The sequence below is a fragment of the Cryptomeria japonica genome, chromosome 1 (genome assembly GCF_030272615.1).
Source record: "Cryptomeria japonica chromosome 1, Sugi_1.0, whole genome shotgun sequence".
Lineage (NCBI taxonomy): Eukaryota > Viridiplantae > Streptophyta > Pinopsida > Cupressales > Cupressaceae > Cryptomeria > Cryptomeria japonica.
The window spans coordinates 711,042,948-711,055,587 of NC_081405.1; the positions used below are offsets into that span (position 1 = coordinate 711,042,948).

Here is a 12,640-nt window from a genome sequence, read left to right on the forward strand (position 1 = left end):
AGAGAGAGGGGGAGGGAGGGAAGGTAGAGAGAGAAGAGTGGGAAGGGAAGGAGGGAGAGGGAGAGGGAGAGAGAGAGAGAGAGGGAAGGAGGGAGAGGGAGAGAGAGGGAGAGAGAGGGGGGGAGGGAAGGTAGAGAGAGGGAGAGAGGTAGAGGGAGGGAGAGAGGGAGAGAAGAGGGGGGAGAGTGGGAGAGAAGAAGAGAGAGGGAGAGGGGGGAGAGGTAGAAGGAGGGAGAGGGGAGAGAAGAGCGGGGAGGGAAGGAGGGAGAGGGAGAGAGAGGGAGAAGGAGAGAGAGAGGGAAGGAGGGAGAGGGAGAGAAAGGGAGAGAGAGGGAGAGGGAAGGTAGAGAGAGGGAGAGAGGTAGAGGGAGGGAGAGAGGGATAGAAGAGGGGGGAGGGAGGGAAGGAGAGGGAGAGAGAAAGGATACATGACACCATATGATTGATCTCGATTGTGACTATAGGAATTACAAAAGAAGAGAAAGAGGGAGGGAGAGAAGAAGAGAAAGAGGGATGGGGTAAGGATGAAGGGAGAAGGGGAGAGAGCGCACGAGAGAGGGATGGGGTATGGAGGAAGGGAGAAGGGGAGAGAGAGAGAGGGAGAGAGAGAGATAGGGAGAGAAGAAGGAGGGGGGACGAAGGGATAGGAAGAGATATCGAATCCAGGACACAATATGACCCTTAGAAAACAATATGACCCTTAACAACATCTAAGGGGGCACAGGGTATCCTAAGGAGTCATATGACACTATATTATCCCTTAACACACTATAGGACCTATAATGACACCAAATGGTGTCCTAAGGGGTCATAGAACACCATAGGACCCTTTAGAACACCATATGGTGTTGTTATGGGTCATTGGTATCCCGAGGGGTCTTAAGGGGTCACAGGACACCATATGACCTCTTAGGAAATAATACGACCTCTAATGACACCTAAGGGGTCATATGGTGGGCTAATAAAATGATATATTAAATTTAAAGTTATGAATAGAACATCATACGATGAGACTCCAAGTGAACAAACAATGAGGCTTCGCTAAAAAGCAAGTGTAAGAGCTTGACCTAACCCTAAGAGTACTGCCTAAGTTCTAAAACATATGATGCTATTAAATTTGCAAGGTTATAAGACTGATCTCGATTGTGACTGTAGGAATTACACACTTGATTTCTTTCATGGGTATGTACCGTTCCAAGCTAATTGACAAGTGATGATCATCATATACTACCACTACCATACATGCAACAAACTTTAATTTCTTTAGGTGACAGGCATTGTATAACAACATGGGAACTCTCGCATACCCACCACTATCATTCTACAAGACACGCATACCCACCACTATCATTCTACAAGACATCATCTGTGTTACTCTCCCTCTTTCTCCTCTTACCTATTGTTTCCTTCTGAAAAACATATTGCAGGTACTCTAACTCATCATGTTGCTTTGTTGACATTATTTTCCACATCTACTCTGCTCATTAAAAACACATTCGAGAAGAATATTATTGTAGGTTTCCTTGTTTGTCACGATAATACACCTGTTGTTCAATTTCAAACCCTATTCCTCCTATTCAATATACACACACAAATCCATCAGTCATTGAGACTCCAAGCAAACAAACAACGAGGCTTCACTAAAAAGCAAGTGTAAGAGCTTGACCTGACCCTAAGAGTACTGCCTAAGGTCTAAAACATATGATGCTATTAAATTTCCAAGGTTATAAGACTGATCTCGATTGTGATTGTAGGAATTACACACTTGATTTCTTTCATGGGTATGTACTGTTCCAAACTGTTTGACAAGTGATGATTATCATATACTACCACTGCCATGCATACAACAAACTTTAATTTCTTTAGGTGACAGGCATTGTGTAACAACATGGGAACTCTCGCATACCCACCACTATCATTCTACAGGACATCATCTGTGTTACTCTCCCTCTTTCTCTTCCTACCTGTTGTTTCCTTCTGAAAAACATATTGCAGGTACTCTGACTCATCATGTTGCTCTGTTGACACTATTTTCCATATTTGCTCTGCTCATTAAAAACACATTCGAGAAGAATATTGCTGCAGGTTTCCTTGTTTGTCATGGTAATACACCCGTGGTTCAATTTCAAACCCTATTCCTCCTATTCAATACACAAACACAAATCCATCAGTCAATTTTCTTAGGAGAGCATACATGATAAAAATCAAAGAGGAAGTTGCAGACAAGAAATAAATTCACTTACTTTTATAGAAGTGCAGACACAGTTGCAGTGGGGTATGGAGGGAGGGAGGGAGAGAAGAAGAGAAAGAGGGATGGGGTATGGAGGAAGGGAGAAGGGAAGAGAGCGAGAGAGAGAGGGATGGGGTATGGAGGAAGGGATAAGGGGAGAGAGGGAGGGATGGGGTATGGAGGAAGGGAGAAGGGGAGAGAGGGAGGGAGAGAGAGAGAGGGATGGGGTATGGAGGAAGGGAGAAGGGGGGAGAGAGAGAGAGAGAGAGAGAGAGAGAGAGAGAGAGAGAGAGAGAGAGAGAGAGAGAGAGAGGCACTTTTTATGCGTTTGAGAGGGGGAGACAATACACTTACATGTGTATATATATGTTTAATATATTACACACACACATTGTATATACAATATCATATTATACACATATTATATGTATATACATATATTATATATATTATATATTATATGTATGTACACATTATATATAGAATATCATATTATACAATAGCGTGTACGTGCTGTTTATAGTAAAAAGAGTACGTATGCATTGTTTATAGGAAAACGAGCACGTACGCTGCTTACACCATAAGTACCCCGTACGCGCTTTTTAAACTTGTAGTACCCGGTACGCGCTTTTGATTGTTTAGGCTTGGAAATAGGCCTGGATGACAAAACTACAGTTTGGAAGTTTGATTTCCCTCCATTTCTCTCATTTTTGATATGTTTTATTTTATCAACTTGGTTTATCGACTTTGTCATCATCAGGTTTACAATTCATCAAGTGGGTATTTCTAAAATTGCCACCATATTTTCACCCATCTTCTGAGCTTTCTAACCATATAATTTTTTTTCAATTTGAACAATAACATATTATTATTGAATTTCTTTTACCAGTGTCTCCATAGTTCTCATAGACATAGGTGTACCATTTTTTGAATAACTTTTGATATACTTATCCAAATTTTTTTTAAAAAAATATTATTGTAGTGCACTTGATTCTTTACAATTAAAAAATAATAATTGTATTTTCAATTTGTTTAGTGAAACTTATGCTTCGCACACGAACATGTACCTAATTTTTCAGGATGTGCTCGATAGGAAAAATCATAAAAACAAAAATACTCAACAAAAAATTACAAAAAAATACACCTTCTAGTGCTCACTCTTAACTATCTTTCTGCCAAAGGATTTGTCAAAATACTAAATCTAACTATGAGGTTTTTGATGCGCACGTCAAACACTATGTTATGTTTTTTCAGAAAAAACCAGGGTCAGTTTTTTGTGCGCGAAGGATTTGACCCCCTTAATCTTATCCAATTTTGAAAAAGTTTAGTAGTTTGGAAACTAGATTCAGAGCACTACAATACTTGTTCTTTTATTATCTTCATATCTTGAGTGGACGACTTTCAAATTTTGCCTCCAAGTTCAGGTTCACCTGATTTCAGAAAAAAAATGTCCACTTATACCCCCCTTTTTGACCACCATCTTTGTGCACTTACCCATATGTTACATTACTATCTCACTTCCCTACATCAGTCCATTTTGGCATGCATATGTTACCATGTTTGTACTTAAAATATATCAATAATACGAAGACACGTTAATATATTAATGAGGAACTTATGATTAATGCTTATGTTATCATAGTTCTAGTGAAGCGGGTAAGAAATTGAACAAATAGGGCTTTGTTGGTGTAAATTGAGTAGGTGACTTAAGTAGTTGAGAAGATCCATTATTGGTTTTGCGTTCTCTTTGTTTATTAATATTGTAGTTAGATACACCATGATTACTTTTTTCACAATTGACTTGTTTATTGGGCAGGCTTAATATTATGTGACTTGATGAGGCATATAATAGAGCAATGCCTCAATCAAGGAGAAAGTTACAATTATTCATTATTATGTGATATCATTCTATATCAAGCTTTATAATTTTTTTTGTATGTATATCAATTTTTCTTTTCAATTATAAAATTTATTTGTTCAATTTACAAGTATCATTCAACATAATAACATATGGTATGGATATGCATTTGTTTAAAAAGATAGCCTAAATTAAGATGATGTGCCCTCTCTTAAATTTAAAAGAGTTGAATTTAATGGCATACCACATTGACCCCAAGTCTAGCTAAGTTCGTAACTTAAGGATCATGTTAGATGTTCCTCTAAGTTACCAACATAAGTATCATTATCATTAGATAATTTAATGGGTAGACCTAATGTTATGTGTATTGATGAAGAATATATATAAACATAAGCTTCTTACCTTATAACATATCAAGAAGAAAGTTACAATTATTCATTGTTATGTGATATTATTCTATATAGAACTTTATGTTGTGTATATCAATATTTTTTCTTTGAAATTGTTATAAAATTTATATAAACATAAGCTTCTTAACCTTATAACATATCAAGAAGAAAGTTACAATTATTCATTGTTATGTGATATTATTCTATATAAAGCTTTATGTTGTGTATATCAATATTTTTTCTTTGAAATTATTATAAAATTTATTTGTTCAATTTATAACTTTCATTTAACATAATAATATATATTAAAAATAGATATTTCTTAAAAAAAATATAACTTAAATTTAGAAAAACTAATCATTACAAAATGATTGAACATATATATAATGACTTCTCTAGCAACTATATTAGAGTGGACTTGGTAACGCTACATGGTAATACCAACAACAATGAAGCATATGTAGAAGCAACAATTTACATGGCAACACCAAATGTGTGTGGTGGCTTATTTTGATTTTGATAAGAAATAAACTTGTACAGATTTAAATAAAGAATTATTTCTTGAGATAACTAAACTCTATTCTAGTAGTGTTTGGACAGAAGCAAATACAAATAAGTAGAATTTTTTTAGGTTCAAATATAATTTTGGCACATCCAGGATGGGATAGCGATGGACTGTGAGTGGTCATCTGGATTGAAAGTTAATACTCCGAATGGCCCAGGCGAAGACGAAGGCAAAGAGAAGTACCATACCCACAATAACACCTGCAACGGCTCCTAAGAAGTCATGTTTGAATCCAAAGTAGCCCTCTAGGAACTTGTTCAATGGCTGCTTTTGCCCATCTGGTAGGCTCATTGGATTTGAGAGGTCCCCATACTGAGACACGATCAAGCCATACAAAGTCCATGCATAAGGGCATGCCCAATAGTACCATCTCCACCAAATTGGGATTTTCTGCATTCAGTTACACAACACCACACATCTTATATATATACACATATTTAACAACAAGACCCTTAGAAGAAGTTGAAGAAGAAAGAGGAAAACCTAATTATATCATATTTGAACTACTTACAGGTCGGGGAACTAGAAAGCCAGAGAAAAGCATCCAGATGCCATAGAAGCCAGAGGAGACAATTGCAGCAACGGTGGCATTTGGAGTGAGAGCTACAGTCATCATCCCATAATAGGAGTGGTACAAGAAAGTAAAAAACATGAAAAAGAAGAACCAAAAGAATTTGGTTGCGATCCAGCTAAAATCGATCATTGCATAAACTATCAACCCATACATGACTGATTGGACAAATACGTAAGGTAGCTCGATCAGAATCTGCAACATGAAGCCTATCATTATTAATGTCTCTCATTAATATGATCAAGAAACAAGAAATGTTTGTTTTCCTCAATATTATCTAGGAAGTAATACAGTATTGCTATTCGAGAGAGGAGAGGAGTATGAAAGATCATTTCTTACTTGAGCAAAAGCATAAGGAAGAGGTGAGTACATTCCAGCTGCTTTTTCTCTATAGAAAACAGTTCTTTCAACTTCAACCACGGGTTGAATAGAAGTGGCATTGTTAACTCCAATGAACACAATTGCAGCAAACATTGATCCCATTGCATTCAACACATCTTGTTGCTTCTTTCTGCATATGTTAATTATGGCCCAAAATTCAAATCAATTTCCAAAATGAAAATTGTACTAGCCATGTCAACAAGTTACTCAAGTGCATGCAACTTACATCTTACTCCCCATGTTCCAAAAGATGGTACCGAACAACAAAGCACAGACGAGAGTGAAGAAGAATCTAACGACGTTGTACTGCGGATTTCTCCAATATGACAGGCGTTGTTTCCATAGACAGGCTACTATTTGAATAAAGAAAGGCTGTGAAAACTCTGACTCAAAATATAAATCTTGGGAGCCTGGAGCAGGTGTACTGATTTCCTTTATCAAAGCTTGGTTTTGCCTGCACTCGTTAATATTAGGATTCACTTGTTAAATAGCTTCCCAGGGTTTTGGTTTTACCTAGTTTGACTGAATAAATAAATTTTGACATGATAATTAGAGTTCCTACTTGTATAGGGATGAAGATCGATATATTTCTGCAAAATCTACTTCCAAACGCATTTCAGAACCCACAGAGCTTGCTTCAAGCATCCAAGTAGCAGGGTTGTATCCTGGTGTGATGTAAGAAACTCCTTTCACTGACTGGAAGTAGTCGATGAGAGTTTGAGAGTGGCGACCAAGAGGTCCCACATATATCATCTGCCCTCCACGCTTCATCAACACAAGCTGCAGAGATCCACATTCATTTGATTTGATTAATTAGGTAGAATGCTCTGGACTGGAGAAGCTATGAATATGATATAACTAGGTATAGTTTGGGTAATTTTCCCAGTCACATGGACACCCACCTCATCAAAGGCTTCAAAAATATCAATGCTAGGTTGGTGAATGGTGCAGACGACTGTTCTTCCTGTATCCACAGTGTTTCGCACAGTTCTCATAACAATGGCAGCAGCCCTTGCGTCCAAACCTGATGTGGGCTCGTCCATGAAAATGATGGAAGGATTTGCCACCAATTCAATTGCAATTGTAAGTCTCTTGCGTTGCTCTGTGGAAAGACCGTTCACTCCTGGTAGCCCAACCAATGATTCTCTCAGATTGTTTAACTCAACCAGATCCATCACTTCATCCACGAATGCCTGCAATAAAAAGACATTCCACAAAATTGTTCTCGCTTTACTTAAAACTCTGATAAACCTTACCCATAATGCACATTGTATTGAGTTTGAGACTGGAGGAGGAAACAGTGCAGCTATAAACTTGTACAGAGAATGCAATTATATACCTGTCTTGCTTGAGGATCAACCTCCCTTGGAAGACGAAGCCAAGCAGAATAGACGAGGGACTCGTAAACAGTAACATAGGGAGAATGGATGTCATTCTGCTCACAATAACCAGAAATGCGAGCAAAAGTCTGTTGCTGCTTTGGATAGCCAGAGATGGTGATGGAGCCTTCAATGTATCCCCCTGTTTTCCTTCCGGCAAGAACATCCATCAATGTTGTCTTCCCAGCCCCACTCACCCCCATCAAACAAGTGAGCACGCCAGGCCGAAAGGACCCACTCACTTCACGTAGTAACTGGAGTCTATCCTCTGCAACTCCCTGCTGCTTCATTTCCTACGTACATATAATAAGCAACAACACAGTAACTCTTATGAATATCAGTTGATGTAGCCAAGGAGTAGAATTATGAATGCAATATAACTGAGGGATGGCAGGGCAGAGAGCATACTGCAGGCATGTCGACGAAGTAACTGACATTTTCGAATGCCATTGCCAAGGGTTGGAAAGGCAACACCATTCCCTTCTTACCTCCTGTGGCCAAAGTTCAAACACAACACCTTAGAAACATTACTAATAATCCCTCCCTACCCACTCCCGATTTGATTCAAACAACAGAGAAAAACCTTCCAAACAAGCTTACTTCCAACTGAGGAGATAGTTTTCATTTCTTGTGGAGTCTGTTTATCTGCATGGCTTTCCTCTTCGTCTTCTTCTGGAATCGTTGCTTGAGGCGTCCCAAGAGCTTCACAAGTAGTGATATACATGGACACGTAGATTATTATTTTCTTGAATTATTCGAATTACCATTACTTAGTAAGGCAGTACAATTTAGAGAAAGGGGGATCGGTGATTTCAAGAATTCAACTTACGATCTAGATACGCCAATGCCAGGGTGTAGAGCAAGTTAAAGATAATGGCATATCCTGCTAGTACTCCAACGGCCATCCAATACCAGTAGCTTTCAGGAAACAATCCACGAGATTTTACCAATGTTGTACCAATTATTTCATTTCTTTCTCCGGGCTGCAACAATAACAGGTCCATCACAATATCATAACATTTTAACAACACAAGACAAACATCAATACTGCTTCCTGATCTGGATAAATTATAACTCGGTTACGATCCTAACCTTTTGCCAACGTTTTGCTAGATATTCAAGCACTGCAATGGCATTTTGAGCATACATGAGAGGAGATGCCTAGTAACCCCATATCCACCAGGGCTTGATATCCTCTGCAAACATAAGATCCGCGAGGAATGTCAAATTAATTCAAGTCTGGATTACATTCTAGTTTCTTTATATGTGATATCTATTTTATTTTGTTGAAAATGGTATGGCACCTCTGGATACAATGAATCCGCCAAGAACTAATATAATCAGAAGTGCAAATGATCCAAATGTGTTTGCCACAATCTGAGTCCGTCCGACTGCAGCAATGAAACGAAAAAGAGAGAGAGACATTTGGTGGAGGACGAATAAGAGGAAGAACTGTCGGAAAAACCTGCATCAGGAAATGGATTAGAGTCATCAAGAATTGATGGCACCATAACGAAATGTATGCTCAAATCTAATACCTCTGTGGGCTTGGGGCAAAGCCAATGGTGTAGTAGGTGAGGACGACCCAGATGGAAGACTCCATGAGTGACAGGGGGACTCTCATGACCCATGTGGGAAGTGAGTAAGCCCAGGCCGGATACAGCTTGGAATCTCTCTGCTTGTAGAACACAGGAAGGCGAGTCATCGTCATAGACAGCTCTACAAATCCGTTGAACATGATGTTAACCAATGTAAAAAACAGAGCACCGAAGTAAATTGAGGCTCCCTCCTCAGTTTTATCATCCATTTCTGTGCGGAAGAAAACTGTGAGCGTAATCAACCCAATCGTTGTAATCTGGCAATGATCAACAAATTGCACAACGTCAAGATCAACCTATGCAAAAATTATGGTACTCTTCCCAAGGGCCAAGACTAATAATGTATGCTGTAAAATAGACCCAGTGGACTTACTTGGAAGATCTTAAATATATAGATGAAGGAGCTTCTCCTCATCAGCAAAATCTCTCTGTCAAAGCAAGCTTTAAAAAGCTCCATTTTGCCCAAACCATACTCTTTGGTTGTAAGAGCTGCGGGATGGCTTTTACTTTTATCATATAGAACGGCCAGTTCCCTGTTTAGCTCTACACCAACTTTATAGGATTGAAATGCATCTGCGAACTCCTTCACAGGGACGTAACGGTATATCTGGCTTTCTCTAATCCAGTACTGCTCTTGATCTTTTCTAGATGTCACCTGTTAATTCCAAATGGTGGGCATGAAAAACACTAGCAAAAATATGTTCCAGTTAAAATGAAATGTAGTGGGTATTGGGCACTGAGCACTGGGCAAGGAGAAGAAGAGGAGGATGATGAATATACCTCTTGCAGGAAATCTGCAACACCTTTTCTTTCGGGGCAAGCAAAACCCATGGACTCGAAAAATTGCACGATTGAGTCTCGGGGACCCTGGTATACAAGTTGCCCTTCTGAGAGTAAGATGACATCGTCGAAGAGGTCAAAGGTTTCAGGAGCAGGTTGCAAGAGCGAAATCACCATTGTTGTGTTGTACACGTGAACAATCTGTCGCAAGCATTGCACAATCTGAAATGTTGTAGAGCTATCCAGACCAGTTGAGATCTCGTCCATGAAAAATGCCTTTGCAGGTCCAACGATCATCTCCCCAGTTGTCACTCTTTTCTTTTGACCTCCAGATATCCCTCTTGTCATATTGTCTCCCACCATTGTATCCCCGCATACGTCTAACCCCAAAATCTGCCCACAATCACAATCACAATCATAATCAAAATCATCGCTAATTGAATCGTTATAGTAACCTATCTTTTGGCACATCTAAAAAACTACAAAATATTAATGCTCATTGCATATAAAATCATCTCACCTTCAAAACATAGTCTGTTAGCATACTGGACTTCTGTCCCTCCATAGCTGCAGCCTACGCAAAACAAGCCAAGAAGAGTTATAAATGAATTGCATTATCATATTATCATGACTTGACTACATGTACAGACTATTATCAGCTATATATTACCTTCATGAAGACATCAATGTTGGGGTCTGGTTTGATCCCCTTCTCCTTCTCTCGTCTCGAAAGTTCACTGAGCACATCTGCAACAAATACATTCTACGCAATTATTATTATTATTTTTTTAATAAAAGTGGATTATTTTACTAAATTTTTTTATTAATATTTTTTTTATTTTTTACACAGGATTCAAAGAGCATATGGGAGGAAAGAATCCTGGAAGAAAACCTCCGGTCACAGCTCATAAAATAAACCTATAATATCTAACGAATCAATTTATGCACCCCACCCAAAACCACATACAAAATGTGGTGACAACACAATTATTATTAGTAATAAATACCAGTGTGATTAGGAGTCAAATTTCAGGGTGAGTATGCAGAGAAACCAATAGATACCATATCTTTCAGCTACGCCTTGGCATCGAGCGGAGAAGTCAAGGGTCTCTCTCACAGTCATTTCTCCAATGTGCAAATCGTGCTGACTAATATAAGCAGACGTTCTCTGAGCCACAAATTCATTCATCGTATGTCCGTTGTATGTTACTTCTCCTCTCACCTGAAACAGTCACACATCATTTGATTCAATTCATATTCATTCTGCCTCTGGGTTTCTAAATGACAATCTTATCAAGAAAGACAAATGTGGCTCGAGCTAGACAGATCAAGACTAACTTTTAGTGCTGCCTCCAGTTTTCCCGTAAGAGCTAAGAGAAGAGTACTCTTTCCAGCACCGGGTGGACCCAAAAGAAGTGTCAGTCTGCATAATGTATTCAATTCGTTCGTTAACCACCTGGAAGTTCTACTACTACTCGCGCATTTTTTAACAAGTTATTGCAACAATTTGTTCTTTTCACCTGCCAGGCTTTATGATGCCGCTGATATCCTTTAGAATCGTCATGGTTTTCTTATTGGTCTTATACAAATGAAGTGACTCCAAAAAGCTCTGACAAAGAGAAATCCCCAAGAAAATGACACATCAGATAGATGCAAATAACTTAATAGAGAATCAAGAACATGTATGGATTTCAATTGAAATGTGCCTGGTAATGGTCAATACCTCGGCCGCATTATCTGTATAGTTGAAGAGCGTGGGCAATGCCCTGCTTCCAATGTATGCATCAGCTTCCACATTGAGGTTCTCAAAACGGACCTCTATCTCAGGCAAAGTAATCCCCACCCTGCTTACAACAAAGAAACCCATTAGCTATCTATACTGACTCATTTAATTCACAACTGAATAGAAAAGAACAAGTACCTGTCCATCCTTTCCCTAAGTTTATGCAGAAACGGTTCATTGTCTTGGTCGGCAGCCTTCACAAGCCTGTCAAGCAGTTGCTGTCTTGTGCCCAGCTCCATATTTCTTACGTCAATTTGGTGAAGAACCTCATCATCTCCCTCAGTCTGTTTGAAAATGGATGTTCTTATGCGATCATATGTGGGAAGTTTCTCTAAAGCCGCCCATTTGAGTGCCTCCTCGTCATCGTCTTGCTGTTGATGTTGAGACCCAAAAACACTAGTTGATCTTCCAAACAATCTGGTGCTCCCAGAACGCAGACTTCCAGTCCAGGTCAACCCTAATCCTCTGTCGCCCTCTAACGCTATAGGCGCAGCCATTCTGCTCTAGATATCTCTACACCCAGTGCCCACCAGTATCAGTACCACCTCCTTTAACAATTTCTACCCTCCTTTCTAGTTTAAATCTAACTCCCACGCCAGCGAAATTATAAGGAGCACAACAAATTCACCAAAATTCTCGATGGGACCAGAATGCACCACCACCCTTATAATACATGATTCTTAGACTGAGTTAATACATAGATCTAAAAACAAGCAAATTATTTCTTTTATGTGAAGGATAGTTTGTAATGGCTACTTCAAATTTTCTCTCTTTCTCTGGCATAGAAAGGGAGAGTCCCCTAGAAATTACAATTTACAATTGCATTGTTTGTGACGGTGTGAGGAAGAGAGAGGATTATAAAGAGAGAGGGCTAGGGGAAAGAGCAAGAAAAGGTGGTGTGTGAATCCTAGGGGAATTGGATTCCCCATCCGCTAAAAACAATAAACCCATCTCAACATTCATCTGTTTTTGTCATCAAGGTCTTGATCCCTATTTCTAACTCATCCGCTATGAGTAAATCCCCAAAAGCAATATCTCCATTGCATAGAAATTGCAGTCAAATTAATATAAAAATGGATAGTGATATATCCATATCTTTCTCGACA

At 39.0% G+C, this 12,640-nt stretch overlaps 1 pseudogene; it reads right to left on the reverse strand.

Moving 5' to 3' along the window:
* Nucleotides 1–4,909: 4,909 nt before the first annotated feature.
* Nucleotides 4,910–12,313, reverse strand: LOC131062528 (pleiotropic drug resistance protein 1-like; annotated as a pseudogene).
* Nucleotides 12,314–12,640: the final 327 nt, after the last annotated feature.